This window comes from Python bivittatus, unplaced genomic scaffold (genome assembly GCF_059951505.1).
Source record: "Python bivittatus isolate LINGU-HERP-01145 unplaced genomic scaffold, Pbiv_v1 ctg000170_np1212, whole genome shotgun sequence".
Classification (NCBI taxonomy): Eukaryota; Metazoa; Chordata; class Lepidosauria; order Squamata; family Pythonidae; genus Python; species Python bivittatus.
This window is the reverse complement of record NW_028277039.1, coordinates 169,467-176,365: the sequence shown is the minus strand read 5'-3', so window position 1 is coordinate 176,365 and position 6,899 is coordinate 169,467.

Here is a 6,899-nt window from a genome sequence, read left to right as displayed (position 1 = left end):
CTTATGACTGTCACAGTGTCCTGTGGTCACGTGATCACCATTTGAGTGTTTCATAGCCAGTTTCCAACAAGCAGAGTCAATGGAGAAGCAGGCAGTAAAATCACACGTCGTGATCACGTGTCTCACTTAACAGTGATTCACTTAATGACACAGCAGAAATGAGGTTGTAAGTCCGTCACGGTGACATGTTTTGTTTAACGACTGCATTGCTTAGCGACAGAGTTGCCAGTCCCAGTTGTGGTGTCAAGTCCATAATGTCCAACTCCCAGTTCTGAAGCATTCTCACGCAACCAGGCTTGGTTTAGAAAAATACTTCTTTATTACGTGGTACATGTAGCTTGTAAACAGAACATTGCTAAAACTAAAGCCTTGGGTAACTTCCCTCTATTTATCCCCCCTCCCCTTATTACCTGGTGTCTCGATTCCTCTTCACCTGGTGTTGACCTCTCTCCTTCCTCCCCCTCCTACCCGAGCTCCTTCCTGGCCCTTTGGGCCCCAGCTGCCTTGCCAGCAATCAAGCCAGTCTAAATTGCCCATATATGGTAAAGCTGCTTCCCAGCTCCCATTACAACCTTTAACAGCAACCCCCCCCCCTTAGTTACAAGTGGCAGAAACAAATCAATCCAACTCCCAATGAATGCAATACAATGGAAAACAAGAGTTGGGTGATGCAGGTTCTGACATGTGGTTGTTAAGTGAGGACTACTTTACACTTGAAATTGCTCATCTTCAAGGATTGTATATGAAAAGAATGGTCTGGATCCATGGCAGTTGGGTTCAGACCTGAACGTGGGTGGAAACAGCATTAATTGCCTGGGTGCACGACCTCCACTGCAACCTTAAAGAAATGCGGCCTTCTTGGTCCTATTAGATTTCTCAGCAGCTTTTTACCCCACTGACAACAGTCTCTTACTGGACTGGGGGAGGGGTCAGCTGTGGTTCCACCCCTATCCAACTGATAATGGTAGGGAGATGCAACTGAACCAGTGAATACCTGAGCATGGGGTGCCACAGGGTTCTGGGCTCTCTGCACTACTTTTTAACATTTATAAGAAGCTACTGGGAACATCATTCCTCAGGATTTGGGAAAAGAGGACATGTTTTGTCTCCCATTCTGGGAAAGCATGCAGGCATTACAGTCTAGGGGGCGGGGTGAGAAGCCAGATCTGCATTGCCCAGAGGGCAGCCTGGGAAAATAGGCAGAGTGGTTTGAACCTGTATCTATATTAGGACAGCTTCCCTAAGAATTGTTGTTCAGCTGTCTATTTTGGGCATTAACCTGCTTGCAGAAGCTTCATCCTTAGATGGCTTTGGATTCCTGCAGCTGCATTCCTGACCTAGAGGACTGGACAAAGGGGTGTCTGCTCCACCAGATGGCTTTCCGCCAGCCAGCTGCTCGAGGTGGAGGACCTGCTTGCCCCTATCACTGCTCTGAGCTGCTCTGGTGGACCCAGTTGCCTGCCACCCAGCACAAGGAGGGGAAGTGCTAGAGGCTAATGAGATTTGCCCTGTTTTGCTGCAGGGGGTCGCTTAGGTCCTGATCATCTTTCTCTCTCTAGGGAAGTGTTTCTCAGCCTTGGCAACTTGAAGCTGTATGGACTTCAACTCTCAGAATTCCCCAGCCAGCATGCTGGCTGGGGAATTCTGGGAGTTGAAGTCACACAGCTTCAAGTTGCCAAGATTGAGAAACAGTGATCTAGGGCACTGAATAGCCCTTCTTTGAGCCTCTTCTGCTTCAAAAGGTTTACTTAGGAAAATGAAGGGAAGCACAGATATCCCCTTTGTTAATCTTTGGAAACATCTCTTCCTGGTAGAAGGAATTGCAAACTTGATAAGGAGAAAATAGCACTGACCTCTGCAGAAATGCTGTGTGTTTGTTTCCACTGACTTGGAAAAATTTCTGCCTTGCCAAAAGCCTTCACCTCATCAAAAGGTCAGCATCACACAACAGGAAGAAATGCAGAATCCTGCTGGATTCCAAAAAAACAATTTCGTAGAAAAGCAAGATCCGAACCAAATAAATTTACAAAACTATCAGCCCAAATCTTTGTGAAGCAGTAGCCTCTTCATCAGAGAATTATAAAATAACGCAATTGTAACAATACTGTTTTACTGACTGGATATTGATTCTGGGCAGCTTAGTGTTTAAAAGACACTGTTACATCATTTAAAGACACATGACTGCCTGGCAAAACCACATAAATAAACCAATTTTTATGGTCTTGTGACCTGCCATGTGGTTTAATCACAGGACCAGGGCTAAGCGAGCCCCGTCCCACCCCACCCCACCCCCTGAGACATTGGACCAGCCAGTTCAGGAAACCCAGAGCCGGCTCAGAAATTGTGCTCCCTCTACTCTTAAACAGTTCCTCATCAAGCTGGAGAGAGGCTTTGAGGAAGGATCCTCCTCCTGGCTCCTCCAATATTTTTATTAAAAATTTGGATGAAAAGGGGCGGGCAGGCTTCCAAGTAGGAAGCTAATATCCTAGGAGACAACCATAACATTCCAAGTGTCTCATAAATTGGGGAAATGGAGTGAAAATAGAATTACTGTTTTCCCATCCTGGCTCCTTCCAGAAGTTAACCAGGCCCTTTGGTGAAGGCTTTTTGGAAGGCAGTGAAGACCTTTGGGGACTGACTGCCAGCTGGGGCCAGAAGAGGGACCGGAAAGACAACCAGATCTCCTGCCTCCAATGCCAAATATGAGAGCAGCTGCAGGGAGTCTTCTTCCGCCCCTCCTGGTCAGAAAGTGTCTTCCCCATAGCCCTGGAACTACAAACCAGATCAGACTCAGCCCGCCAGCCCAAGGAAGACTCTGGTGCTGGCCCAGGTCTCCCTGCTTCCCTCCAGCGGGGCAGACGGGGTTGTGTCTTCTCTCCCTCAGATAAGCCTGACGAGGTCTCACCTCTTGAACTGTCGGTGGCCTTCCAGCTCCATCAGACTATCCTGGGACATAATTTTCCCAAGACGACTACATAAACTACTCCCCACATATTAACCACTTCCAAACACAACAAAAGTTGGTTTGATTACAACAGTCCACTTACTAATGGCTTCACCAGAAGATAGCAGCAAGGAAAAAGCCATGGGTTGCTCTCCCTTTCAGCCTGCCTTACTGGAGGAGTCAAACGTAATTATTGGGGCAGGACCTACTGTACATTTTAAAAATAAGCGTTGTACGTTTGCTGTAAGCATGTAGAGGCAGATAAGTGAAGCAGCATAAAGCCATCTGTGATAAAAGAAACAGACAAAACTGTCTACCAAACAGCAATCAGACTGAAGACCAAAAATTGGTGGGATTGATTTTAGGGATGAAAACATGGACAGAAATTTTGTAAATCCAGGGAAACCATCAGGACTGTGTCTCAAGCAGGCCCCTGCCTGCCTCCCCCCAGCACAGCGCTAGGGCAGGCTGGGCCAGCAGCCTTTCCCTCCATCACCTGCCATGGCAGCAGCATCACTCTCTGAGCACCAGGTGCTGGACTGGCCATGCCCAAGTGCCCCTTCAGCCACAGGTGTGCCAGAGGTGACTTCAGGCTCCCCCCCCCCCGAGCCCTCCTACCTCTTGCTGTGCAAGAGTGGAAGTAAGAATGCTATACACGTTGCCTTGAGTTCACAAAGGAAAGGCAGAATATCACCCTTAAAGCATAAATAAGTAATTCATTCTGTGCACAAAGGAATTCCGGGTACCATGCCTCTGATAAATCAGACTGAATTGTAGGTGAGGTGATGGGAACAGACTGGCATTTTAGAACTTGATTTCGTAAGGCTTTCATCTTGCTGATAATCCATTTCATATTAAAATTGTTTTAGGTAGGTTCAATATTAGTTTTAGATTAACAATAACGTTCATATAGTTTTTCTTCTTCCTATTATAAAATACACAATCAGGAAAGCTAGCATCAAAAATTTTACCTTAAAGTTAACAGTTTCTTAGCAATAAAAAGTTCTTCAAGATAGTAATATTCACCAGTAGACAGGCTTTCCTAAATATTCTTCCAATCAAAGATTTCAAACCCTAATCATATAAAAAGAAACCTGACTGAAACTCATAGCCATAGCATGATCTGGCTAGAAACTGGGTGGCTATGAGCTCTGGTCCTGCCTCAGGCACGAAGCCAGCCGGTGACCATGGGCCAGTCCCTTTCTCTCAGCCGCAGAAGAAGACAAGGGCAAACCACCTCTGAAAAGCTTTGCTAAGAAAACTGCAGGTAGTGGCCAGGAGTCAACACTGACTCAAAGGGACCAAAATAAAAAAAAAGTTGTTAGCATACTCCATTACTGGCAAGAAGTCGAAAATAAATTTGACCTTCAGCAACAACCATATTTTGTGCTGGCTCTGAAAATCACAATTTTTATTTAATTCTGCCTCCCAATTGTGAAGTTTTAGGGATTTTCAATTGCTCTTCACCTGGTTAGAAATTAATATCCAAGTTAGTAAATTCTCATGAAACACCTTGGCAATTGTCCTGTGATTAACCTGCATTTTCAATTAACACCTGGAAGAGAGGCTACTTAGACAAGCTAGCCCTTCCTAATTACTCTTCCGAACTGTGAGATAACAAACTTCCAGCTCTAACCCCAATCAGATAATTATTTTCCTCTTTTGTCATAGCAGGTGCCTGCTAGACACTTAATCCTCATTAATACATTACCTACCTTTGCTGGTGCCTAAAGTAAGCAACTCCAGGGGTGGGAGGGAAGGAGGAGGTTGAAGGGATTTATTTATTTATCAATCAATCAATCAAATTTGTCACCACCCATCTCGTGAAACAACTCTGGGCAGTTTACAACAAGATAAAAATTCATTAAAATACAACATAAAAACAATCCTAAAAATAAATAGGTTCCAAGAAGATGGAAAATTGGTAAGTAATTCCGAGGAGCATCATCAGGGAGATAACCACCCCCAGGGATGGGTACAGCCCATATCACTCCACACACACTGACAGAGCCAGCTCTTTAAGCCTTTTTGGAAAGCCGGGAGGATAGGGGCCCGCTGCACCGCTGGGGGGGAGAATATTCCAAAGGGTGGGGGCAATGGCAGAGAAGGGTCTCCTCCTGGGCCCCGCCAGCCGACATTCCCTCACTGATGGGATCCACAACATGCCCTCTCTGCCTGACCGGGTGGGACAGGATGATGTAATGGGGATGAGATGGTCCCTCAGGTAACCTGGACCCATGCCATGTAGGCCTTTAAAGGTAATAACTAACACCTTGAATTGGACCCAGAAGTAAACCAGCACCCAGTGCAGCTCCCACAGCAAAGGTGTTACATGTGCCATCCTAGGGGCACATATCATCTGTGTGACTGCATTTTGAACCAGCTGTAGCTTCTGGATACTCTTCATGGTATCCTCATGTAGAATGCATTGCAGTAGTCTAACCGAGAGATGACCAGGGTGTGAGTGACTGACCAGAGCCTCCTGATCCAAGAAGGGGCGTAACTGGTGCACCACCCGAAGGTGGGTTATAAAACGTGCCCCATGAAAGCAACTCCTTTGTGAGTTGAATTCCAGACACCATCCTCACCGTTCTCTGCCTCACCAGGCTGATTGAGGAAGAACCCCCTGGCACTGTGAATATATTCAGGGACATTTCTTTAATAAACTTTCTCAAAGTTTGTTGCCATCCTGGTGTCTCCTTTGGTGTTCTCATTCTTTGTTATCTGTCCTGCAGATTCAGAATTAAGCATTGATGCACAAATTAGCAACAACAGCAAATCCAATAAAATTAGACAAAGCCGTTGCATGTAAAGCTCCAGAGAAAAGGTCACACAGCTGCCTCAACCTCCTTTAACAGATATAAGTCTAGAGAATGTACAGATCAATGTTTACCCGAGGCTCAGTGTTAGGCTGACTTTGTTTGTAGACTCTTAAACTAGGCATTGATAAGAAACCACCTGGAAGAGCTTCAAGTACGAAACTGAGGACACAAGCAACAAAGCAGAACAAAAATATATCCAGAGTTGCTTATGTCCTGCTCCCAGTCTCTGTGCTGATAGAAAGTAATTCACAGGCAGGAATGGAATGGTATGTTGCCCTGACCCTCACATGCATCTCACCAGGATGCATTGCTTAGCAGAAGCCAGCAAGCGTTTATCAAGACAAATCAACCTGATCTCCTTTTTTAACAGTGACCGGCTTGGCTGACTATTGTAATGCAGTGCTCCTAGCATACCTTGACTTCAGCAAAGCAATGAACCCAGCAGATGGTTCTAGCAGATGGCAAAATATGGGCTGGATTATGACATTGTTAGATGGATACCCCGAACTGGTTAAACTGTTGTATCCAGTGCCACTTATTTATTAGACAATATGATTATCTGATTTGCAGATGACACAAACAGAGGAAAGATAACTGAACCCGACCAAACACAGGCTAGAGCCGCCATTAAGGCTTACCTTGTGGCGGTAAGAGTGGTGAAACGTATTTCTCCGTTCTTATTGCATCCACAGAATGCCGCCAAGCGGCCCTGTTTCAGATCACCTGATCCCTCTTGGGAAAGGAGGGCCCAGTGGCCCATTTACAGGGCCATGCAGAGGAGTTTTTTGGGGCATCTGGAGGATAAAATCGCTCAGATCCATTCCTAGTTGGATTCCAAGCGTGGGGCATGGCCTATGGAGATGCCCAGGGTATAGACTTACCCTGTTATCTGGGAACAGTTTCATCCTGTTGGACCTGAGGAAGTGGACAGGGTCCTCTGGACTGTCAATGCCACCACTCGTCAATTAGATCCATGCCCCTCCTGGCTGGTCAAGGCTGCTTGGGAGGTGATATGTGGTTGGTCCAGGTGATGGTGAATTCATCCTTGAGGGAGGGAGGGTTTCCAGTCGTCTTTAAAGAGGTGCTGGTGCATCCCCTCCTCAAGAAACCATCCCTGGATTCCACCGCACTGA